This window comes from Mandrillus leucophaeus, unplaced genomic scaffold (assembly GCF_000951045.1).
Source record: "Mandrillus leucophaeus isolate KB7577 unplaced genomic scaffold, Mleu.le_1.0 Scaffold297, whole genome shotgun sequence".
Taxonomy (NCBI): Eukaryota; Metazoa; Chordata; class Mammalia; order Primates; family Cercopithecidae; genus Mandrillus; species Mandrillus leucophaeus.
The window spans coordinates 834,781-860,624 of record NW_012103109.1 but is presented as its reverse complement, the minus strand read 5'-3'; the positions used below and the strand labels follow the sequence as shown (position 1 = coordinate 860,624).

Here is a 25,844-nt window from a genome sequence, read left to right as displayed (position 1 = left end):
GGGAGTAGATGTGGGGGAGTGGAATGGTGGTGAAGGTGGGAGTTGAGCAGCCAGTGTTGGTGCTCAGAAGCCCGACCTGGAGATTGCCAGGGGTGGGCCAAAGGTTGGAAGAAGGGGCCCCTGGTACCCAGCCTGGGTCTCTGGGAATGTGTGAGCTGCATCCAGTGTGCTGCTCCAAGGATGTGTCTATCTGTAGAAAGCCAGTGGGAGGCAGGGATGGTCACAATCACATAGGCTCTTTATAGCCACACAGAGGTGTTGCTCCTCTGAAAATGATGCTCAGGGAAGCAGTTTCATAGGGAAGAGTTGGGTTAGCCTTTCCAGGCTGCCAGAAAGGTCTGTGGTGGGAGGGGACTGGGGTGGCCTCCTGCCGTCTTTGGCACTGGAGGGCCTCATGAGGGTGTCTGGGAGGATAGTGAGCAGGGAGTGGATCTGGAGCCCCTCTGTGTGTGTTCCCATTCTTGTTTCAGGACTTGGACTCTGAGAGGCCATCAGGACTCCTTTCTCTAAATCCACCCCACCCCAAAGAACAAGGGAACTGGATTCCCACAGGAGCTGTGCCAGTGGCAGGTGGGGGAGGGTCAGAGGTCATAGCTTGAATGACCTCTCCTCGCCCCATCTTCTCCCCAGTGCCCTGTTATATCTATGACTGGCATTGACTGAGCTTGAGAAGGGCCCAGATTTCCACTCCAGAGCCAGAGGGCTGGAGAGAGGGCAGGGAGTCACGCTCACCCCAGGAAGTCGGCATCCCCATCCCTGTTTGACTTCTGAGGAAATGGAGGCTTGGGGTGGTAAGGTCACTTTCTCCATGCACACAACTCCAACAGGGACCCCCACTGTGCGGGGCTGCATGTGGAGCAGGCTGGAAGAGGGGCGTGTGGGCAGAGAGGAGCGCCCTTGGTTGGGGTTGGTTCTTGTTTTAGTATGGCTTGGGAAGAGGGCTTCAGTTGAAGCCCATGCCTTGCTGGAGAGTTGTTCTTCAGATTTCTGATGTTACCAAGGAAATGGGGCCAAGAGGTTCCACAGCCTCCCATTGGCCTGAAGCTCTTGATGCTGGTGGATACCCCAGGGTATAGCATGGGCACACTCTGGGTAGAAGATGCTGAGGCCTCCACCATTTCACCCTCTTGTTCTTTGGGCTGTAATGTTTCGGAGTCCTTCCTTCAAGTGCTGAACTGATTGTACCTGAGTTTACAGAGGGACAAGAGGTTTCCCTGTGGTTCTGCTTCTCAGAGGTGGTGTGTGGAGTGATTCCTGTGTGGCCATCCAAGGAAGCTGGCTGGGAACTGCCTCTGATGGGGGAGGCCATATCCCCATTCAGCTGCCCTGTTTGTATCTGGAGGAAATCAGTTGTAAGGCATCAGGGCAGAAGTGTCGGTCTCACCTCCTCCCCTCCCAGAGCCATGCTGCTCCAAAGGGCCCTCCCTTTTGGCCCCTTTCTGCCCAAGAGGCCAATCCCTTTGCCTTTGCAGCTACTGATTCACAGGAACCTCATGGAGCCTGGAAGGGTCCATGCGCAGCCACGCCCAACCAGGCTGTGGCTGGTTTGCTAGGCCAGGCCTGCCTGGGGCTGGGTTGGAATGGTATGGTCTTTAGCTGTTAGAAAAGATGAAGCGGGAGAGGATGGCGTGGCTGGACCAGGTGTGCTCAGGGTTGGCTACCTCGGCTCACAAAGGCTATGGGCTCTCAGCTGGGACTCTTAAGTCGCCAGCAGGGTCTCACTCTGAGCCCCCACAGGGTCCCTGGTATTAGGCAGCTCTCTGGTCCCTTCATTTCCATGGCCCTCCCTGAAGGCCCTCTTCTGGCTGCCTGAAGGATCATTTGGGGCTTTAGTTGTCGTGTTGGCTCCTGAGTCTCATTCTTTCTAAGGATCAAGGGGAGACCCAGCCTTGACAATGACCTGGCAGGGTATGAGTCAGGCCCCAAAGTCATCATGGGGCTTGCTCTCGGTAGGCACAGTGAGGTGCTCAGAGCCCCAGGATTAGGACTAGGTCTGAGAGAGGTGGGCAGAAATGTGAGGGGCTATTGACGTGAGATTTGGAAGCTGGAGTAGTTACAGCCCCAGAGAAAGATACTTCCAGGATCAAATCTGGGGACCTTGGTCTCCTGAGGCCCTGGGGTTTTCCACCGAGGAGAGGCTATTGGTGGCTCCAGAGCCAAGATCCCTTGCCCCACGAAGCCCAGCAGGCCAAGCTTCTGTCATACACCCTGGGGCCAAGGGCATCTGCTCTGCAGCTCCATGGGACCTGAGGCCATGACAACTTTGGGCAAAAACCAGCCTGGCCTGGCCACTGCTTTGAAAGTCCTCATCTACTGGCCCCAGGAAGGCTGACCCTGCAATCTGGAAGGTTCCTTAGGGTCCTAGAAGGATCCTACTACCCTCCTGCCTGGCTGAACAGGAGGTGCTGCTGTGAGAAAGGGAGGGCCTGATGCATGCTCTCCTGGGATGCTCCCTGTCCCTGTCTTGCCAGTCCCTTCCAGCTGCTGCTTCTGTCCAACTCTGTAGAAGGACCAGGGTCCCACCTCAGCTGACTCTTGGGTGGGTGTGGGTAGCCTGAGGCCCTCATTTGGTATGGCCCTTGCCAATATCAGGGCATTTTCACTGTGGCCCTGGGTCACCATCCCATGTGCTCCCGTGGGTGCCTTACACAGGAGCCATAGGCACGATCTCCAGCCTCCCCTCAGGGCCTCCAGTTGGCTGGTGGCAGAGAAAGGGATGGATCATGTGAATCCCACCTTGGCTCTGTCCCTAACCCCCTGTGAGCTCCATCAGGGCACTCTAGACTTTCTGAGCCTGTAAATTCAACTATGAATTGAGGCCGCAGGGCAGAGTGTTTCTTCCAACTTGGACATATGACATCTCAGGGCCCAGGGAACTTCCCCCAGGAGGCTCGTCCAGGCCACTTTTAAGGGCACCTCCTTGGGATGGCAATGACCCTTGTGATGGTACCAGGAGGAGATGTACTCCCTCACCGACCTTGGGACACTGGTTTTTCTCCTCTTCCTTCCCTTCCCACCTTTAGCAAACTCGGGCCACCCAGAATTTGACACCATTTGTGACACATGACACTATTTAGAGTCAACTGCCCAGACCAAATGGCATATTTAACAAGAATGTGCTGGGTCCTGCAGCCTCTCATTAGGGCCTGGACACCCAGCTTCATGGCTCCCCATCTGTACCCTGGGCTCAGGGCCAGAAAAAGATGTCCCTCTGCAAAGCTTTCAGCCCATTGCTGGAGTACAGCTCTCCACTGGGTGTGAGAAGAAAACATTGGAACTTCTATTGCAAATTATTCTTGCCTAGAAAAGAGGATATTTTCATATTTAATGTATAGATAATAGATATATAAACATATAAAGTAATAAATATGAGTGTTTGGGGGTTATAAAATAAACTTTTTGATTGCTAAATCATGCATGATCAAAACAGCTTGGTACCCACCGCTGTTGTGATTGGGAGGGTTGGCACTTGAGAAGGAGACAGGGTGGTGACAGGAGAGATGGTCCTGAAGCCCCTGGCTCCCCCTTGATGCCGTGCCAAGGAGGGGTTGATTAATAGGGGGAAGGGGTCAATGTGAGGAGGGAATAAACTGGCGGGGGTGGGGAATCTCAGTTCCAGATCAGAGTTCCCAAGGCCCAAAAGCCCCCTTGCAAGGGCCAGGCCAGCTCTTAAACAATGGTCTAGTCCCTACCGGGATCCTACCTTCTTATCCCTGTGTAGCAAATTCTTCATCTCCACGAATGTCCCCGTCAGTCATATCATTATTTTTAGTTTACAATTGTTGAGTTTATTTTTGTGACAGTTGCTTTGTGTATAAAAGCAGAGCTTAACAGTCCCATTTTACAGATCAAGAAAACAAAATAAAGAACAAATCTAGCCTCCCAGGTGGTCATGTTGTTGTAGCTCACAAATGGGAAAGTCCGGAGGCTCTCAGGAGTCTGTGGTTCTTCTGGGACTTCTCTTACCAACTTGTGGGCCCCTTGGCTCTATTCTTTCTTGGGCATGGCCCTTTCAGCCAGACGTTAGGACTAGGCCTGAGAGAGGAAGGCACAAATGTGAGGGGCTATTGACATGAGATTTGGAAGCAGGAGTAGTTACAGCCCCAGAGAAAGATACTTATAGGATCAAACCTGGGGACCTTGATCTCCTAAGGCCCTGGGGTTTGGCTTGTTGGAAAGGAAGGTGCAGAGCATTTTCATCTAGGAAGTTTTTCCACCCAAAAGGCAGCATTAGAGGGACCCATCTTTGAGAGACTTGCAGAGGGTGGCTGATTGTTCAGCAACTGGTCAAAGGGTGGCCCAGATAGAGGCTGGACTCAGTCACTCAGATGTTGGTGACCAACTGAGTGATCAGCTCATGTCACTTGTCATTTGTTGAGCCTCGTTGACCTCAACTTTGAGGAACACAAATCCTTCTGGTGTCCGGTGTGTTGGAAGCTGCTCTTTGATGGGCTGGGTCATGAGGAGCGAAGACTCCAGTGAGGCTAATACCAAAGCTCAGGGTCTGGTGGAGTCCTGAGAACCCCCAAGGAGGCTTTTGCCATTTCCGCTGCCTCTAAGTGCAGGGCTTACCAGAATTCAAAGCTGGAAAGGACCACTGCAGTCGTCTTCTCCCTCATGTCACCCATGAGGGTCCCAGGGCCCAGAGTGGGCAGGGACTCAGCCGGGATCCCTGAGTCTCTCGAAGACTCCTCTTCCCAGGCACACTCCCAGGTGCCAGGGCCGCCTTCTACTCAGTGCTGGCTCCTGTTCTGGGCACTTCGTCAAAGCCAGAGCCTCCCCCATGACGTGTCTCCCTCTGAGGCAATGTTTCCAAATTCAGGGTCCCCAGAGGCAGCAACTATGTGAGGCTGGCAGCCCCAGGGCTCCTTGCAGCCTGCAGCCCATACCAATTAGAAATCAACTCGATGAGGCCTTCTGCTGAGCTCCGTTCACACACAGGGCTGGGGAACCTGGGGCTCAGCAGGCTTGGAAGCCTGTCCTTTTCCCCCGGCCTTACCTCTGCCCCTGGTCCTCCCACCTAGCTTGTCCCTTCATAAGTGTTCCAGAGTCTGGGTGGTGGGAGATTCAGGATTCCTTCCCCAGACATGCATCATGAAGCATGGAGGACTCTGGCAGCTGCTCTTTTCCTAAGCCCAGTTTTCCCAGCAGCTCCTCCAGGCATGGCTTCTCCCTGGCTTTGAACAAATCTCTTTCTTCCTCTGGGTCTCAATTTCCTTGTCTATAAAACATGGATAATAATAACAACTACATTATATAAGCACCTTGTTGAAGTTCAGTGCCCTGGCTCGTGTCTGGCAAAGAGAAGTCTGTCGATACATAACTAATGACAGCTAGCATCTACTGAGTGCATGACATCAATTGTTAGTGTTTCTTGAACACTTACTATGTTCCAGACACTGTGCCGAGCACTCTAAGGCTAATACCTCATTGTGGCCTCACATCAACCCCAATAAGATGAGTACTATTATTTCCCCATTTTCCAGATGGGGAAACTGAGTGCAGAGAAGGAACTTAACTCACTTAATTTCATGCAGCCAGTAAATGGCAAAGCAGTCTGGCATTTAAATATTAAGCTATGTTGCCTATGCTCTTTTGCAATACTCATATGTATACTAGCATACACATATATATGCATACATGCACACACACATGAATATATTACTATTAAGTTAAAAATAAAGGAGTTGATGTAAAAGTCTAGGAGAATCCTTTAGTTTACAATATTTCAGTTCCTTGGGTGGGAATTACCCTGGCTAGGGTTGGAGGGGAAGGCACATAGGATAATTATGGGTGTGGTGTTGGCCAAACAGTGCAGCCAACACGGTCCCAGGCAGGCCTCTCTAGTGGTGGGGGAGGCTTTTGGTCTCCCCTCCTGACCTGTTCCCAACAGGGAGTTTCTCCTGAGGTTGTGTCTCAGCCACACCCTCTTCCCAGGCCTCCTTGTCCACCCCATGATGTCCTGGCCTCTGAGGTCAGGTAAGCCCACAGCAGAACAGGTGCCAGCTGAGGCTGGCTGAGATTCAGAAAGCTGGTGGCTGGGTCCCAGCAAGCTCCTCTCTGGGCTGAGCCATGGTCAGCAGGACTATGCCCCTGGTGCTCATGACCAGCGAAAGCTTGGATGGGAGAGCAGAGGGCTGAGTGGCTTCTCCCAGGTAGAGCTTTGGGGTGCCAGGAATACTTCTGGGTACAGAGCAAAAGGGGGGTGTCTAAAGTGCTGGGCAGCTGGAGCTGGAAGCTGATATTTAGAACTTCTTTCTGAGTCCTTCCCTGGTCCCCTCCACAATAAGCAGCCTTTATCCCCCTGCAACCTTACCCCATCTCTCTTCCTTCATTGCTCATGGAAGCTCCATCTCTCTTTCCATAGGGATGAGCTCTGAGCATGGGAGACAGATAGAATTTTCTTCTGTGAAACAGCCGAAACTGAGGGGCAGGATTTGGTACACTTTCCGTGTTTGCTGCTTCTTGGCTGTGTGAGCTTGCTTCATCATCACTCAGCCACTGGCCTCTCCACTTCCGAGAGCTGAGGTCATGGAACTCTCCAGTCTGGCTCCCCAGTAGCGTCACAGTCATGTTTAAACCTATGCAATGATGTATTCGCTAGGCTCTGTAAATAATTGGGTACCACATTGGTTATTTCCTTTTCTAGACCACTGGGAAGATTTCTGAGTTAGAGAGAAGATCAAGACTTTGAGCAATAAATTACTAGATCTGGAAAGGGGTTCAGAAAATGTTGGGACCAAACACTGTTTTACAGAGAAAGAACTTAGGAATCAAGAGAGGTGAATTGATTTGGCCCAATCGCCCAGTGAGTTCCTGGCACAAGGCAGCCCAGAACGAAGGGCCCTGCCTCCCTAGCTGGTGTGGGTCTCCATCCACCTGTTGGTGTCTGCTCTGGGACTGAGGGGTTCCGGCTTTTACAGAGAGGCGGGGAAAGGAGCTCTTACAGAGCTACAGAGAAGGGGAGAACATGAGGGGAGCAATAGTAGCTTCAAAGTCCTAAACCCGGCTACGTGCTTCGGGAAACAGGGCTGCGTGCGTGTATCTGGGGGCGTCTTGGCACAGGCACAAGTGCATCTCTCCTGGGTTCTGTGCACATCGTGTCTGAGGTCTGCGTAAACAGGCCTTAAAGATTTTGGCTTCCCTCTGCGTCTACACTCCTGGTGGCCACCAGAGGGCAGTGTGGCGCATGAGACGGTCCTGGGCTGGTGGCTTCCCAGGGCTGGAGCCGGGCGTGTGGCGCTAGCCTGGTGAGAAGTGCAGTGTCAGGCCTGGCTTTCAAAACATTTCCTGAGCCAGGGTTGAGCAGGGAGTTCAGCTCTCCTCTATGAGGGGCATCTCTCCGCCGAGCTGGCCCTGCTTTCATTGTATCTCTGCAGTCCAGGGGTGTGAGACTCCTGGACCTGGGCTTTCTGACTCATGAGCCCCCGGCTTCCTGTGAAGGAGGTGACTGGGAGAGTGCATTGGATGGAGGAAAGCCACCTGGTGTGCTCTCCTTCCTGCCTTCTCTCAGCAGCAGCAGGGGAGATCAGCACATTTGCACAGAGGGTAATGGGGTGAATGCATGGGAGGTAGCCCAGGAAGACCCACAGGCTTAATAGGGGCACAGAGAAGTTGACAGATAGTTTCACTGTGGGGCTAGTATCATGGAGAAAGCAAGCTTTATACAGGCCCTCAGGCTGTCTGATACCCTGGCTCAAGTGTGGGGGCATCTCTCCCCTCTCCCTGCCCCCCAACCCAACCTTGGAAATTACCAGACGATAAGTAGTGCTCAGAAAATAGCAGGTCCTGGCATTGACTAGAGATGAGAGTTTGGCGTCTTCTCTTAACCTCTCCAGATCCTGTGTCTGCTTTCGGAGATAACCATGCACAGAGATGGGTACGAAAGTGCCTTGCAAACCAGGGTCATGGGCCCTGCCTGGACTGGCTGGTTTTGACAGTGCTTCTGAGAGTACCGTTGGCCCATCTCTCTGTTCTAGGCAGTCTTGTATTTGAGCAGGTGCTGTCTTGTTCCATGCACAAAGGAGCGTCCTCCTACTAACAAGGTTATCAGCTTTAGAGACAGGGTCTGCTGCTTTTGGGGTGGGTGTGGAGCTTTCTGCTCTGGGGCCTGTGACTCTTTCCTGAGGGTCTGCTCCCAGCTTCCTGACCTGGGGCTGCAGGCAGGGTCCTCTCTGTTGTGGTCCGTCTTTCCCTACTTCCTTATTTCTGATAGTTTTTCAAGTCTGGTCCACTGAAGAGCAGGAAAGAAGCTGACATTATGGCCCTCCTACTGGGCCAGAGATCATTTGCATATGCAACCCTACTTATTTATGGCAACAACTAAATGAAGCTTTAGATTGTGATTCTGCCTCTTACATGCTGAGACCCTGTGCTGGCTACTTGACCTTGTTGATCCTCAGTTTTCTCATATGAGAATAATAAAAATAAGGCAGGATTATTGTAAGATTTAATGAGCGTGTGTGTGTGTGTGTGTGTGTGTGTGTGTAAAACTTTCTCTCTCTTCCTATTACTATACCCCAGAACCTCATCCCCACAAGCATGGGTACTTTTTATAGCCCTCATCTGTTCTTCTTGCTTCCAGTCTCTCCTGTCTCCAGCCTCTCCTGTCTCCAGCTCATTTTGCACACCCTAAAAGATTAATCTTCTAATCCAGGGTATTTGGTTAGACCAATTCCTGCACCCCAAACTTTTCAGTGGTTCCTTTTCCTGAGAGGTGGCTTGGTGTAGTGGGAAGAGTAGAGGCTTCTTTGGTCAAAAAACTTTCAGTTTAAATCTTGGCTCTGCCCTGGGATAGGCTTAGGCACATTACTTAACTTTTCTGAGCCTCAGTTTCCTCATCTGAAAAATCTGGTTAGCTATACCCATCTAATAGAGTGGTTGTGAGAGCTGAATGAGATTATGGTAGGTGCCTGGCATGTGATGGCTACACAGAAGCCAAGCTGGTGAGCAGTCCACAGGAGTCTGTAGGAGGTGATGGGCAGTGACGTTTCCAGGTCCTTGAAGAGTGGGATTAGAGGAAGTTGCATGAGGGTACTAGCATGTGGACAAAGCTGAAGGAGACAAGAGAAGGGCTAAGATGACATATATTTGTAAAAAGGGACAAAGTGGCTGAGGTACATGCCTGCCACAGGGACAGGGAGATTGTTATGGCTCCTGCTGATAAAGGACTCCTTTGGAATACCACATGTCGGAGTAGGGTCCCAGGCAAAACGTTTCTGCTACCTGCCTTCCCCACTCTGCAGCCCCAGAGATCTGGATGCCAGAAATCTCTATCTAGGGTAATTTGGTAGCATCCAGCCTCTTGCAGATGTTGTCCCATGTGGTGGTATTGCTTCTTGCCCTATGTAGCTTCTCATTCACTAGCTGATTCCCTCTTGGCTATTGTAATCCAATAAGTCTGTCTGAAGACGGGGCTTCAGGACCATCCTTGGTAGAAAGAATGTAGGAATCCAGTGGAATAGGATGACCTAATATCCCTCCAATCCACCCAGGAGAGCCTCCCATGGACATTCATCCCAGTTCCACGTTAAGCCACAAGAGGGCACTAGACCATGATTTCTGCAGGGAGGGAAGGGCTGTTGAGCCTGTCCTGTTGTGATTTGTACCTTTGATGAAAGCCTGAGCCCCACTTGGTTTCTTCCCAGATGCCATCTTCTCTGGGGTCATGGCAAACCAGCTTGATTCAACCAGAGTCCATAGCACTGAGACTGATAGCTCAAGGGAGGCTAAATTGAGTAGTAAAAAGGTCATGGAATTTGACATCCCTCTCGGGTTTCAATCCTTGCTCTCCTCCTTGCTGGTTTTTTAAACTGTGAGCACGTTATTTAATTTTTCTTTGCCTCACTTTCTTCACTTGCAAAGTAAGGTGTTACCGGGAGATGTTGTGAGATGGTGTTGTGAGAATTAAAGTACACGATGTGGGGACAGCATCTGGAACATGATGGAACAGCATCTGGAACAGCATCTGGAACGTGGTTGTCCATCTATCTCTTTCTGGGAGAAATATGAAGTTAGGTCACACCCAGGAGATATGTATGAGATCCCCTTGGCCGGCTGGGGTCATTTTACCACCTATTGAACGCGCTGTGGTTCCAATTCATGGGGGGGCAGCAGTGACACCTAGTGGCTGGCATGGAGAACAGCAAGTGTATTCTGATCTTGCAGGTGGTGTGGTGGGGCTTGTCTGGGCCAGGTGAGGCTGAGTCAGGGTTAGTGGATACTGGCTTCAGAGGTTTCATTAGCAGAATTTCTCCCCTTCAACTGCTCAGTGCTAAAGACTTTTTTTCCTGAGGGCATTGATGTGATGATGGCTATTGGGGATGTTTCTTGGGAGGCCCACAGTATGAAGTCACAACTGGAGAAAACACATGGGCAACTAACTTGATTGTAATGAAACAATCCTGGCACCTAAAAACCAGAGCCTTTCTGGTGTTTTCCTGGGGCACCACTCTTTTTGAGATGCTTTAATACAGTCTATCTGGTTGGCCTTAGCCAAGAGACTCCAGATCTCTGAACCTCAGTTTGTTTACCTGGGAAGTGTAGGGGTTGGTCTGGTTGACAAAAAAGGCTCTTGTAGCTTAAATTTGAGTGTCAGACATGATTGAATATCTTTTGCTGAGAGTGTCTGTGTGTGTGTGTGTGGTATGGGGGATGGGATCAAGTGAGAAGGGGGAGTAGGGGTCACTGCTAAGCTTTGGGCTTTACTGGTGAAGAAACTCCAGTCTCCTCTCATTGGAGGGGTGGCTCTGAGGCTGAATTGGGGTGTTCCTGGCTCTCATCCTTGCAGCCTCTTCATTTCTCCACCTGAGATCCAGGAGGGAGCGTTGGCAGACGGGCCAAGCTCAGGAAGTTATTTAATATCAGCTTTGCTCCAGATTGTGTTTCTGACTCCCTGCCACCTCTTAAGTGGCAGTCATTTGAACAAATATGACGATAAGACACAGAGAGTGAAATAAGAAGTGGGGAGGGGGCAAGGGCATGGAGAAGGGGTGAGGTTTTATGCTCTTGGCAGAAACCTTGTCTTCGAGGCACTCAGGAGCAAGAAAGAAATGGAAGAGGAGTTCAGCTCAGGGCCCCTCAAAGTCCCTGGTGTTGAAGGAAGAGGGTGGAAAGAAGGGCCTAATATTTAGGGCCTGCAGCTGCAGCTCCTCCTCCTCCATGGGAGGGCCCTATGGCCTATGAGGACTTCTGGCTCCCATCCCTAGGGCAGGTGTTGGAGGGGCAGCCTCATATTCCGTTTTCCAAAGGACTGTCTTCCAAGTGTGTAACAGACAGCTAATGGGGGCCTGGCATTGGTGGCGTGTTCAGCCCACGGTGACTGCTGAGCTTCATCTGTACCTAGGCTGTGGGGTGCCCAGGTGTCTGGCCGCCTGCCTTGCTGTTTACCAAAGCCCATCCTAGCATCTGGACTGTTGGGGAAGAATGAGCAGATGCACTAGCAGGGCCAGCCTGGCTCTTTCTTCTGTGGGACCCAGAGAGGAAGAGAGTCTGTCCCCTTTCATCCTAGTGCCTAGCACCAGTCGTGGGCCAGGCCCATGCTGAGCTCTGGGGCACAGCCTTGAGAAGATAAAAGACCATGATACTTCCTTCTTGGAGCTACAGTTGAATGGAGGGAGGCAGGTATTAGACAAATGGTCTACAGCTCAAGGGGTTATCTCAAGAGAAGCAGGGGCAGAATTTTAGAAAATGGATCTAATGTAAAGTTTAAAGAAAAATTTATATATATGGAAATGTGGCTTCCCTAAGGTGGACAGGGTGCAATTTTCCTAAATAGAGTTTTAAAAATTCTAGATTTACCTGCTCCCAGGTGTACTGAATGTTGGTAACAGTGGAGTGAGTTGTCAAGATTGTCCCCATGGCTGGGAAGTTGATTCATTGGCCTTGCTGTTGCTCACAGAGGCCCCACGCAGAAAGGCAAGAGAAGCGAGTTTCATTTCTTCCCCTGTCACTCTGCCTGTGTGAGATGAAGATTTGGGGTGTGGGTGGTCTATTTGGAAGGTGACCCCAGGAAGCCTGGGAGGGAGAGCAAAGTGACACAGGGAGGGAGGAAAGTCACACATCAGTGTGTCCGTAAGCAGGTGACCACGTGCTCTTCCCAGGCGGCCGTTCATTCGTTTCTCTATTTGTGCATTTACCTGACACGGGTTTATTGGAGAGTCTCCGATGGGCCAGCCACATGGGAGAGCTGGGAGAGCAGTGGAGAGCGGGACCCGTGAGGCCTCCATTGTCCCTAGGTCTCCACTGTCTTTCTAGGATGTGTGCAGCTGAGCAGCAACTGTCCTGGCCTCTCCCTGCACCTGGAAATCGACCTCCAGAGAAGGGAGGTGGGCCAAGTTTGCTGAGAGTGCACAGCAGATTCCGTCCATCCCTGGGGCCATGTTCTGGGCAGAAAAGTCAGAGGACTCTGGGGATGGGGCAGCCTTTCTCCCCCATGCTCTGGGTGGAGGTGAGCCTGGGTGAGGCGAGGTGCAGGTCAGATGAAGAGAGTAGCTCCGCGTGATATTGAAGGGAAGCCCCGCTTCCTGCTCCCAGCTCCCGGCTCCCAGCACCCAGCTGACATTCTGCCCAGCCAGCGGCTGACCTGCCCCATGCCGCCTGTTCCTGGATGATCCTGACCTGAGCCCACCCTCCCTCCTCCTTTCCAGCTCAGAGCACCTCCCTGGGCCCTGGGAAAGCAGAAGTGGTAGGAGAGTGACCTCATGCCTCCCTGATTTGCATCTAGGGTTCATTTTCCAGGGTCATATTCTGTCTCCCTGGAAATGATTGGTCGCTCTTCCCTGTGCCCATCATCCCCATCCCTGAGCTGCAGGCTGTGTCTCCAAACCAGGTGACTGACATCGCCCTGCCCTCCTCCTGTCACTCACTCAGGGCTGCTGTTGCCTGCTGTCTGGGCAGGCGTGCTCTGGCCTTGAGGTCCCACCCTGCTGCCCTCTACTGCCCTCTATGTTCTTACCTGCCCAGGTCACTGAACAGAAGAGGGTGGCACAGCTAGTGTCTCAGTCCAGCTGATACCCTCTGGAGCCCCGTGACGTGTCCTATATAGCATTAGCTTGTTAATGTTCCTGTTTCCTCAGTGTGCAGTGAGCTCCTGAAGGCTGGCATTGAGGCTCATTCAGCTCTGTCCCCAAGAGCCCCCACCTGGTAGCTGTTCAGTAAAGACCTGTGGACTGGAACAGGCTCATTTCCTGCACCAGAATGTCCCTCAGGCCCTCAGCAACCCTCCCAGCTTGGTGAGGGCACACATGCCTCCATACAGAATGCTGGGCACACCGTTCTCATTGCTCTCCACACCTTTGTGGGCCTTGGGCTTTGCCCTCAGCAGGGCAGCCCGTTGGAGGAATCTTCTAGAGAAACCTGAGCTCATCACAGTGAGAACAAATGCTGTGTGGTGACTGCTCCGGGGGCTCCTTTAAGGGGACTTTTGTTTTAACCCCCTTCCATTCTCAGCACAGTGACATGGCAGGTCCCATGATCATCCTCATTTTATAGGGGAGAAAACTGAGGCACAGGGTGGCTAAGTAGCTTGCCCTAGGTGGTTCTGCTAGGAAGTGGCAGAGCTGAGATTTGTCTGTAGCAGGTTTGGCTCCAGAGCCAGGAGGGCAGCCCTGTATTCCAGACCCCTTCCCATTTCCTGCCAGCCCCAGCCTCCTCCACAGTAAGTGGGCACCCTTGGGCTGAGAGGACACACGCCATGCTGTTCTGGTTTTTGACTTTGGTTGTGGGGCAGAAGGGGCCCTCGGGACCCAGTGGAGTTTGAGATCCTTGAGTTTCATGGACACACATGTCTTTGGCCACATCCTCACAGAATGTCCCTTGAGTTGGGGCAGGATGGGGCTGGCCTCTGTGTCCTGTCACTGCCACAGTTTATTGGGTGAGTCAGGGCCAGGCATTGTTGTCTCTAAGGTCTTGGTTTTCTTATATTTAAAATCAGGGGGCTGGACTAGGTGATCTTTGAGATCTCTTTTGGCTCTGACTTGTGGTGTTTCCATGGTGGTGGTTGGGGACGGGGTAGGAAAGCAGGGGAGCCATACAACTGCAGCAGCCCTGGGTTTCTCTGGGGGCAATCCTGTGGGGGGAGGGAGGGGGGCTGTGCCCCTGCACACAGGTGTGTGGGAGCCTTGTTCCTGTGTGTGTGTGAGTGTGTGTCTCTGTGTCTGTAGATATGTGTCCTGGAGACCAGACCCTGTGAGTTACTAAGCTTTGGCATGCACGCGCATCACCAAGGGCTGTTAAAGCACGGACTGCTGGGCCCCACCCCAGAGTTTCTGATTCTGAAGATCGGCTGTCGGGCCTGAGAAATTGCATCGAGTCCAGGACCACACTTTGAGAGTGGCTGTTGATATTGATGGCTTTCACACTGTACTCTCTGGAGTGAGATCAGAGGCGGGGTGGTATTCTGCATAACATTTTTATGAATAAGATTTCCTAGACTGCAAAAAGCCTGCATCCTTCCATTCTTGAAGAATACCAGCCCACTCCCAAGCACATTCTGACAGGCCTTGTCCTGGTGCTGGGTTCTTTCTCTGTTTCTGTCTCCCCTCTTTTCTCTGCACCCCGGATGTGGTGCCTGGCTCTCTCCTAACTTTGGCCCCATGCTCACCTTTCCCCAAAGGGCTGGACTTGACCTGAACCTGCCTTGACCTGCGCAATCCAATCTGTAGTTGAGAGATGAAAACACACTTAATGTGTTACAGAATGCCATTCCAAACTCAAATGGATTTGTAAAAATGATCTGGGAGGTAGAGTAAGTCATTGTGTAACTGTGCCTCAAGAACCTTACTTGGCTCCCACTTGCCCCCAAGGTGTGGTTGAGACTTCTCTCTGTGGCATTCAGAGCCATTCATGTTTGGGCTGCAGCACCTCTTTGGAGTCCTGCCTCCCATTATTCCCCGTGGGAATCCTCTGCCCCAGTGAGCTGATCTACTGTTCATTCCTCCAAACATTCTCAGCATCATTCACCCTCAGTCTCGTGATCAGGCCACTTCCCCTGCCTAGAGGGCTTCTGACCTCCAGTTTGCTCACCTGGGCCCTCCCTGTCACTCCAGTCCCATCTTTGAGAGGTTCCTTGTTGCCCAGACCCCCATGTTTGTGGATTATTTTATCTTTCCACTCCCAGGAGCTCATAGTGCTAGCAGCTGCTGTGTGTTAAGCTGTTAAGCACTGTATTCAGGCCTGGCAGTGTATGTAGTCACTCATTTAATCTGCACAACCACTATCTGAGGGGAGAACTACTCTCGTTTGACAGATGAGGAAATGGAGGCCAAAAGATGCAAGAGTTTGTCTAAGGCCACAGCACTAAATGACAGTGAGGATTCCAGCCCAAGCCCAGAGCCCGTGTTCCCACGTTTATCACAGAAGTGTGTGCAAGAGCAAAACAACTGGAACAAGCTGAAATGTTATCAGGAGGCATTTGAATCAAGAGCTGAATCGCAGCATAGTAATATGATGAAATCCCATAGAGCAGTTACAATGAAAACCTTGTTCTCTGTGTAGTAACATGGTCATATTTTGAAAACATAATGCCAGTGAAAAATATGATAGGTTGCAGAGTGGCATACCATATATACACGTTAAACAACACAATGGCCAATATAATATGTTGTTTATAGACAGAAAGATAAAACCTTGGACTGAATACAAACCAATTTCATGACAGTCTTGGCCTCTAGGGAGAGAAGGAGAGAGGAAAAGAAGGGTATGTACAGGTCTTTTAACTTTACCTGTAATGTTTATATTCTCTCTTTTTTTAAAGATCTTGGCATTTGACAGAATGGTAACATGTATTAATTCCAGGTGATGGGTAGATAAAATATTCAGTACATGATCCTTTGTTTTTTCTTTATTACAATGGAATTTTAGAAGCCCTAAGCAATAAAAAGATTATTATACCTACTAGATTTATAATTTAAAATAAAAACAATATTAAAATCCTCATATTTCTTGGCTGGGGCTGCCATAAGAAGATCCCACAGACTGGGTGGCTTACAAAGCATACATTTTTTTTTTTATGGTTCCGGAGGCTGGAAGTCCAAGATGAAGGTGTTGGCAGGGTTGGTTTCTTCTGAGACCTCCCTCCTTGGCTTGCAGATGGTTGCCTTCTCACTGTATCTTTACATGGTCTTCTCTGTGTGCGTGTGCACCTGTGTCCTAATCTCCTCTTCTTATAAGGACACCAGTTATTTTGAATTAGGGCTACCCCAATGACCTCATTTAAACTTAATTACTTCTTTAAAGACCCTATCTCCAAATACAGTTACATTCTGAGGTCCTTGGGGTTAGGACTTCAACAAAGGAATTTTGAGGTGGACACAAAAATATTATAACAATTCTAAAACAAAACAAAACAAAAATGCATGCCTGATGAAATTTAAAGAACCATTGTTAGATTTTTCTGAGTGCAGAATTCTGTAGAAGTTCATCAAAGCTGTTTATTTTTTCTCTTTTTTTTTTGGTGTTTCTTGCTGTAAATGCCCAAGGTGCCTGCTTAGTTGGTCATGTAAGCAAGAGAGCCCTATGGAAGAAGTTGCACAGTGTTAGGTGAAATAGAGGCAGATAAAGGGAAGGACACACACAAACAACTGCAAGGGTCTGAGAAGGGTCCACAGGACAGTTCTGTGTTTTAAATTTAGATCTCAGGTGCAAATAAGCAAAACAACTCATATATAAAGTACATGATTTCTAGCTCTCTTATCAATTAATTAATTATTTCAACAGCTGCCAGTGAGCACCACACTTGTGTCAGTAACCACATTAGGCATCCCTCCACCCTCCATACAATGACAATGGGCTGGGACCTTCAGCTCTGAGGATTTGGGTTAGCAGTAAGAAAGAACTTCCCAAAACAATGGGTCACAAAATAGGGCTATGGAATTGTTTTCTTTGGGACATGTAACTACATAGGATCCCTCCCATCCCATCATTTTATTATGCAAATCCTCAAACATACAGAGAAGTTGAAAATTTTGCAGTGAACATCCATAAAACTACACCCTAGACTCTGCAATTAATATGGTACTCTACTTCTTTATCACATCCTCTATCCATCTGTCCAGCCCTCTATCCACTCTTTCTCTATCCTATTTTTCTGATGCATTTCAGAGCAAATTTTAGATGTTAGTATGCTCGCTCTACATACTTCAGCATGTATATCATAAAATTAACATTAAATTCTTTTTCACTTTTTAAGCTAATATTCATATTTAATGAAATGCGTTACTCTTAAGTATGCATTCTCTGAGTTTTGACAGATGCACATGCCTGTGGAACCCAAACCCAGTGAGAGGCAGAACATTACCATCCCCCAGAAAGTTCCCCACACGCTTCCCAGTCAGCATCTGCCATTGCCTCCCCAGGGGGAGCCACTGTTTGGGGGATTTTCCTTTTCTTTGCTTTTTGTTATCTGCTTTTGAGAGTAGTGTTTATTTATTTTTTTTATTTTGGTAGATTTTGGAGTACAAGTTGTTTTGGGTTTCATGGGCGAATTTATAGCGCGAATTTGTGGAGGAGATTTGTACCCAATGTGTAGTTGTTTTTTTTATATCCCTTCCTCCCTTCCACCCTTCCCCTTCTGAGTCTCCAGAGTCCATATATCCCTCTGTATGTCTTTACATCTTCATAGCTTAGCTCCCGTGTTGTTTTATTCTTCTCTTTTCTTTTTTACAATTTTTAAAAAAAATAATAGAGGCTGGAGTCTCACTTTATTGCTCCAGCTGGTCTCGAACTCCTGGCCTTAAGTGATCCTCCTGACTCAGCCTCCCAAAGTGCTGGGATTACAGGCATGAACCACAGTGCCCAGCCTGTTTTGGGCTTTTTCACAATAGATGACTTTTTCTTCTTCTACAGCTTTATATAAATGGAATCATATAATATCTACTTGTCAGAAATGTTTGCGAGATTCATCCACATTGTTACAGATATCAGTGTTTGGTTCCTTTTTATTGCTAAGTGGTATTACATTGTATGGGTAACCTGAGTTGATCTGTTCTCTTGCTTTGGTTGTTTCTAGTTTTGGAGTATTATGGATAAATCTGCTGTGAACATTCTTGTACCAGCCTTTTTGTGAACATATGCTTTCATTTCTCTTGGGTCATTCCCCAGGAGTGAAATTTCTGGGATGTTTTATAAATTTATGTTTAACTTTATAAGATACTGCCTGACCTTTTTCCGAACTGGTTGTAACAGTTTACACACTAGGACTGTTTTTGATTAATCTGGGTTAGGAGAGACACGTTTATATGACTGATCGAAACAGGACCTTGTATCTTTGTCTTGCAGAGGAAGAAATTGAGGGGAAGAAGGGTGGCGTCACTTGTTCAAGGTCACCCAACTGGTAGGTGGCAGAACTGGGATCCCCTTTGACTCAAAGCCCCAGGGGAGCTCCTGTTGTGGTGCACTGCTTCTTGCTGCTTTTTGCAGAGGAGTGAAGCAGGCAGAAAAAGCAGACAACTGACTTTTCAAGGGCACCTTCTGGGGTCCTCAGCCCAAGGATATCCCCCTAGGGTCCTCTCAGAGCTCCCTTCTTCTCTCTGACACTGTGGAAGCCAAGGCCTGGTGGGCATTTGGTGCTCTTTGGCAGGGCTGGGCCCCTGGGTCTCTGGCTTGGGGCTGGGTCGTTTCCTTGGGGTTCTCCATCCACCCTAGTTGTGCTGCTTCTCCCAGGGGCCCAGGCTGAGTCTCATGTGCAAGGGATAGACGAATGCCACTCGAAGAGGGCCTGGTCCCACCAGAAAGGCAACTCACCTGGAATTGTATCTCTCTCCCACAATGGTTTAGCTGCGAGTCCTGCTTGCTGAATGCTCAGATGTGGGGTCTTGGAAGGCTGAGACCAGTGAGTGTCCACGGGCCCCTTCCTCGGTCTGCGGCAGGGTAGTGAGTGCGAGGGGCCAGCAGCCAGCCCAGCCTGCCAGCTTAGAGCCTGGAGGCTATTGTGGGTGGGGTAGACAGTGACACAAACAGGCCTTACTCATTCATGTTGGTGATTCTGTGATGTGCAAGACACAACATTTCTGGCCTGGGACCTTAAAATTCAGTGGATAGAGGCCGTCAGTCGATATGTAAGAAAATAAATCAGTACAATCTTATCAGGAATAAGAAGTCCCGTGAAGGTACTCAGCAGAGTGCTCTGTTATGAGGTGTGACAGGAAGGTGAGGAGGCTGCCTTGGTGTAAGGGTAGGGCATCTGGGCTCGTGGAGAAGGGACTGTCCAGCTCTAATCTGTCAGTGAGAGAGAGTCAGAGCTTCTTGAGAACTGGAACCAGAAGTTTCCAGGCCCAGGGCACAGCCAATGCAATGACTGTCAGGTCGGAAGGGGCTGGAAGTATGTCAGGGGCTGATAGGAGGCCCTGGGAGCAGGGTTGAGTAGGATGCACTGGTGGGAGTGGGAGGTTGGAGAGGTCTGCAGGGACCAGATCAAGCAGGGTCTTCTAGGCTGTGGGAAGGGGTTAGATTTTAATCCTAGCAAAATAGGAAGTCCCAGAGGGTTTTTCCTTTTAAATAGGAGCTGATTTGACTTACAGCTGAAGTGATGGGTATAATAAATGTGTTAGAGAAAGAAGCACAAGGTTATACGGGTTTCTATGAGGGGGTGCTTAATCCAGGTTGGGCACGCAGAGAAGTTCCCCAGAGGAAGGGGCAACTGAGCTGGAACTGGAGGGATGAGCAGGCATTAGCCACATGGTGAGGGTAGAGGCGATGGAGAGCTAGTCTAGAGGAGGGAGCAGCGTGAGGATGGCCCTTAAAGCAAAGGAGTCTTTAATAAGCCAAAGAAAGTTCATTCTGGCTGGGGAAGTTGAGAGGTGACAGACTGTGCAGGCCCAAGGAATATGGGCTTCTTATAAGAATGGCTTATAAGTTTGGTCCTGCTTGTCTTTGTTTTTCCAGTGTTTACCGTATGCCTTGCTATGTAAATGCAGGGCTGATGCATGCATCAATGAATGAATGAATGAAGGAGAATGAATGAATGAAAGAAGAGAGCACACTCTGGAGGTGTGTACGCTATGGGGGCTTTTTGAAGGTTGGGAGTGGGGTGCTGAGAGACAGCCTTGGGTCCTGAGAAGGGCCGATGTGATTGGAGTAGGGTGCTGTCCATCACCTCCTGACTGAAGATCCAGGCTGCCTGGCAGGCTGGCCTGGCACAGGACGGTGACTGTGGACCTCCTTTGCCATGAGAAGAAGACTTGGTCCCATCCAAAAGGCATCGAGGTGCATGAAAGGGACTCCAGCTCAGGAATGTCACTTGCTAAAATATATTTGTTTATTCAGAGATTTAATTAACATGTTTAAATATTAAAGAGTAAACAACGCGTGTCTAGTGGGACTCAACATTTACCAACAGTTCTAACTTATTTAATGATTTGTTTTCACAGCCCTGAGAGCCATGTTTCTGGCTTTGTTCTAGGGAGGCCAGGGGGAGTAGAGATTCTCTTGGACAAGGCAGGGAGGGGGAGAGCTGGATGTCAGGGGAGGAAGAGCAAGGTGTAGGGAGAAAGGGAGCAGGGAAGGAAGGGAGAGTAAGGAGGACTAGGAGGAGAGAGAGGAGAGAAGAGCAGTTTTCTGAAGAGGTGGACCTCTCCAGGCAAAAGAAACTAAGACCCTGCATTTGGTTTTTGTGGAAAGAAGAGAGTTTTGGAGTTTCAGGACAGTGGGGCTAGGCTGCAAATTATGGAGGCCTGTGGCAACTAGGAAGTCCTTGGGGTAGTCTCTGCAGCTGGGGGATTAGAGAGTCTTGGGGTTTTCTCTTTCGAGGATGCTAACTATGGTTTCAGTGTGCTAACTTTCGTGGGGTGCCGCTTCTCCCCAGGATGCCTAAAGAGCATGCAGGCTGTGTGGCAGCAGCCCATTCCGTTGCCTTCACAGGGAGGGAAGGATATGGACAGATAATAAGACCCCCAGCCACCACTGCAGGTGGAACTGTGGGAAGCCAGAGGTGTTTCACAAGTGATCTGCATTATAATATCTCTGCAAATGAAGTCCTGGATGCTGAGAGATTACACTGGGGGGGTTATTTATTGGCAATGTGCTCTACGGTTTTAATTTTTTCTTTTTGCTTATTCAGGCTTTAGCTCCAGAGGAAAATAGCCTGGGGTGGCTCTGAAATAGATTCTCTCTGCCCCATTAACTTATTCAGTGAGTTTAATGGTCCCTTTTCCCCTCAGCCTTGAAGCCATCATTAAAAGGCAGAGATTTATAAAAGTGAAGACACTAAGCTTTAGTCAAACTTTTGCTCTGGGCTGGGGGGAGGACCTGGGTAGGGGTGCCACCTCAGCCCTGCTGCTGTGGATACAGCCCATGAGTGGGCTCAAGACCCTCAAGATGGAAGCCGTAGGCTGGAGGATGGGTTCCTGGGTGTGTGGGGGTAGTAACATCACGCCACAAAAACTCTTTAGGGTTGAGTGATCCCAGCTTCTCTCAGCTCTCACAGGGCCGGAGTGTTATGATTGTCACTGAAGGCCCGGAGGCTGAGTTTTTGGGGGTCCTCAGTAGGTCTCTGGGGCCTTTTCTTGGTACATCCCACTGCCCAACTCCTGGCTGCTCACTGCCTGTTTTGGTTCAGTTTACTGCAAATGAACTGCTCAGAAGTCGCTTCATGGAGGGATTAACTTGTCAGAAGTCAGTTCCTTTCCAGCCAAGTGTCTAGGGAGCCAATTGCCCAAATGACCAAAGAGCAAATGGCCAAAAGAAAAACAGCCACATTTACCAAAACTTTGATTTAAGGAATATAATTATTGAATCAAGCCAAGTTAAGCCAGTCTAATCCAGAGCTGTCCAATTCAGTGCAATCCAATTCAATCCACTTCACTTCCTCCATTATTTGAGCATCTGTGCTGTGCGTAGCCAGATATTGCAGAGGGTACAGCAGAGAAATAAACCAGGTCTGGGAGCAGATTAGACAAGTGCACCTGTTCTGTAAAAGAAGATGGATGTGACAAGTGAGGTGGTGATAGAAGGGGATGCAGTGGGGTGCGGTGGGTTTTAGGAAAACTTTGAGGATGGCAGCAATATAGGGGAGTCCCTGGCTGTACAGGTAGGATCTGAATAGGGAGGGAGGTGAGGCAGGACATTTCAGGCAGAAGGTGCAGCACACAGCCAGACTGCCCAGTGGGGTAGGGTGAAGTGCAAGATCCCCCATCATCTGGAGATAGGGAGCATGGAGCGGCCATGAGCGGCCACAGATGAGCTGTGGAATTCACTTGGGGAGGGTCTTGAATGTTGTGCTGAGGCATCTGTACCTTATCCGGTTAGCTACTGGAGTCATTGAAGGTCTAGGAAGACAATCTTAAAGAAAGTTCAAATGGCTCAAAAACATTTAAGTATCTTTTTTAATGGAAAATTGAAATAGTGAAAAGCAGGAGATAGAATAAGAAATCACTTAGTTCTAGCAACCAGGAAAAAATCCCCCATACTCTGATGGATTTCCTTTCAATCTTGCAGTAGGGTTGATTCTATAGTAAGGTTAATACTAGAGTCACAAGGCAAAAAGTGATCTCTGAAAACTCTTTAAACTTCCCATGAGTGGACATGAGTGTGTCCACTATGAAGAACCCAGGAGTGAGACCAGCTAGGGTACAGCGGGTTCAACACCTCTCTTACACTGGTGCTGATGGATGCTCGCATTGAGTGAAATCGAGGCAGAAACACCAGCCTTTGAAACCTGGTTATTTCTCTTCTCATTTTTCCTGGGTGCAGAAAGCTAAATTTGCCTAGACTCAATGTGTAGACTAAAGGAAACCGTTGCATTTGTGTGGTGTGTGTGTGTGTGTGTGTGTATTTACATATACTTGGGCAATTATTTTTAATCTGTGTTTCAAGAAAGAGAATCTGAAAGTGACACAGATTGAGGAAGAGGAGAAGCAGACAGTGGAGAAAGAAGACAGGAGGCAATTACAATAGTTCTGGTTGGGTGATGTGGGTGGGAGGCAAGGGGAATGGAGAGGAAATATATTTCAAAGCCTATTCAAAAATGCTAAACAATGCTGATTTTCATGTGTTGAGTGTGAGAGTTGGAGGTGTTAAGGCAGAACAAAATGCCCAGAACTTGGGTGAGAGGGGGAACAATGCTGCCTTTAGCAGGAACTGGTTGGGGGAGAGGTCTGTGACATCTGTTTGGAACACACTGAGTTGATGCTGCTTATGAGAGATGAATAGCATGCAGGTTAGAAATGGTCTAGAGCAAGACATCTTGCCTCTAATCAGCAGACCCATGCTTGTTAAGTTTATCAACTCAAGAAACCAGCAAGAATGGCTTGTTAAAGAAGGAGGGTCAAGACGTGTTCTGAGAGCCCATTCTGCTATGGCCACCAGCCAGTTTTCTCCATGGGCATCAACCAACTGTCATGTCTTCAGGACATGGGCTTTCTCTTGTGAGAGCTTTGTTAATATTGGCTTAAAAGACATTTTACCTTTGTCTTTATTTACAGGGTTGTTTGTTTTTTATGTTTCCTCTCCCCACCCACCTCTTCTCACCAAGTCTGTAGGTTAAATCGGGCCTTCTATCCTGGAACAGGTATACTGAAAGCTAATAGGAGAAGGCAAGAAGATTGGTAGGTACATGATTATTAATAATACTGGGAAAAATTAAAATGATTAAAATTAAAATTGATGGCTTTTCAAAATAACTTTTTACTCCTCTTTGAGGAAAGCTGGCTGGATTTTTTGTTCCATTTTACAGAGAAGACAAATGACTTTTCCAAGATCTGCCTGCCTGTTAGGGGGCAAACAGGGCCCTTCCTGCAATAGGGCCTCTGAATCCAAAATGAGAACATGTGCTCTGCAGAGGTGAGCATACTTGTGGGAACAACAGGTTTCCATACATGAACTTTAAGCCATCCTAGAAAACTCAGGCATCCTCTTATCCTGGTGGATGAAGTAATTATAATGGCGATGATGATGATGACTGACAATAATAGGAAGAGGAGCATCACCAAAATTGGGTGCTATATGCTGAGCACTTCTCATTCAGTGACTTTAATTTAATCTCAACTGAATAAGGTAGGTGTTATTATTCTCACTTTTTAGATGAGGAAACTGAGACAATGAAGACTGAGGTCACATGACCAAGGTCATCCAGCTAGCAACACTAACTAGATTGGAGCCCAGAGCCCACACCCCTACAAGTTACAGATGACAGTCTAGGCTTTCTCTGTACTTTTTGTCCAGCCTACCTCTGGAGGTGGTGGGACCACCCTGTGCTACCCAGTTCCGTGCAATGGCTGCATTATGACTTGGTGAGATTTTCCAAGCTGGAACAAATGTTCCTAATGTCAGTTCAGTGAGAAATTCTGCTCCATGCTCCCTGGGCTACATTGATCCATTCATCTTTTATAAGGTAACCATGTGGGGAAGTAGATAAAATATTTGTACCATTGATTGCTTTATCTCATGTGGATGGGAGGTGGGAGTGAGCAAGTGCCCATGAGAAGGTGAGGGAGGCTGCACCTGCCTGTATGCAGAGAGTGGCCAGGGCAGAACCTCAGGGATGCTGGTACCCCTGGGGACGTTGCCTGTTGCATCCAGATCTAACTTTGCTGCTGCTGCCATAATGAAGTCCCATAGACTGGATGTCTTAAACAGCAGAAGTGCATTTCTCACCATACTAGAGGCTGGAAGTCCAACATCAAGGAGCCAGCAGGACTGGTTTCCTCTAGGGCCTCTCTCCTTGGCTTGCAGATGGTGGCCTTGTTGCTGCCCCTTCATGTGGTCATCCTTCTGTGTGCACATGTCCCCGGTGTCTCTCTTTTCACCTGTCCAAATTTCCTCTTATAAAGACCCAGTAACATTGGATGAAGGCCCACCCTAATGACCTCCGTGTCTTAATGACCTCCTTAAAGGTTCTATCTCCAAATAGAGTCACACACCGGGGCTCTAGGTAGTGGCTAGGACTTCAACAAATGAATTTCCTGTTGGGATCAAGGAGTGGATAGGAATCAGTCCCTAACACCAAGGGAAGGCTGGTGATAGGTTGGTGGGAAATGCAGCTTTTTAAGGGAAATGTGGTCAGAAGGGAGGAGTCAGTGGATGGGAGAGCCTGAAGGAGCAGGAGAGACTGGATAGGGAGGATGCAGGACATGGAGGATTTGGGAGAGAGAGAATAAGAATTGCAAACTGAAGCTGGGATTTCCTGGAAGGCTGGGGCACCATCGTTCATCTCTGTCCATAGAGCCTCACTTTATGCTGGGTTTTGGATAAATAAAAGAAAAGCATCCTCTATCTCTGCAAAACGAGGGCAAGTGAAAAAGGTGAATGTGCAGATGCATTCATAAAGTGGAAAGAAGGTGAGAGCTCAGGTCAGATGTTCTAGATCTTCTCAGTGAGATACTTAACCTCTCTGAGCCTCAGTTTCCTCCTCTGTAAAATGGGGCTATCACCCCTCCTTCACTGGGTGATTGAGAGGATTAAGTAAGATAATTTCTGCAAAACACTTGGCCTGATACAATGCTAAGGGCTCTCTACAAGTTGAGTGTGATTATTGTTGTCACTTTTATTAATACTGGAATAGGACACAAGACCATGTGAATGTGGGCCCAGGGGCAAGGGTGGGGGTTTGGTGGAGAATTGCCTCAGCCATAGGGGCCATGCAGCCCATAGATGGCTCAGTACACCCCCAGAGTATGTCAGGACGGAGGGCGATGGTGGCCTGAGGACAAGGAGGAGGGACTTTTGAGGCTGGACTTCCCTGGCCTCTGGAACAATTGGTGTCTGAAATTTAGAAGCCAGACTGTTCTCCATGAAGTAAGTGTTGGAACCGGAGATCCACCCCTGTTGTGGGTCATCTCACTGCCCTTCAGTGCCTGGCCTTCCCCGGCATTTCAGGGCCACGTTGTGGACTGCTCGTGGCCTGTTTCTTA

At 49.1% G+C, this 25,844-nt stretch overlaps 1 protein-coding gene across 1 annotated transcript in view; it reads left to right on the top strand.

The window, feature by feature from the left end:
• Nucleotides 1–1,551: 1,551 nt before the first annotated feature.
• Nucleotides 1,552–25,844, top strand: part of NTRK3 (neurotrophic tyrosine kinase, receptor, type 3) — a 389,076-nt gene continuing 364,783 nt past the window's right edge. The window contains exons 1-2 of the mRNA XM_011986286.1: nt 1,552–1,641; nt 18,277–18,331. The gene's annotated coding sequence lies outside the window, so the exon portion shown is untranslated. The remainder of the gene's footprint in view (nt 1,642–18,276; nt 18,332–25,844) is intronic.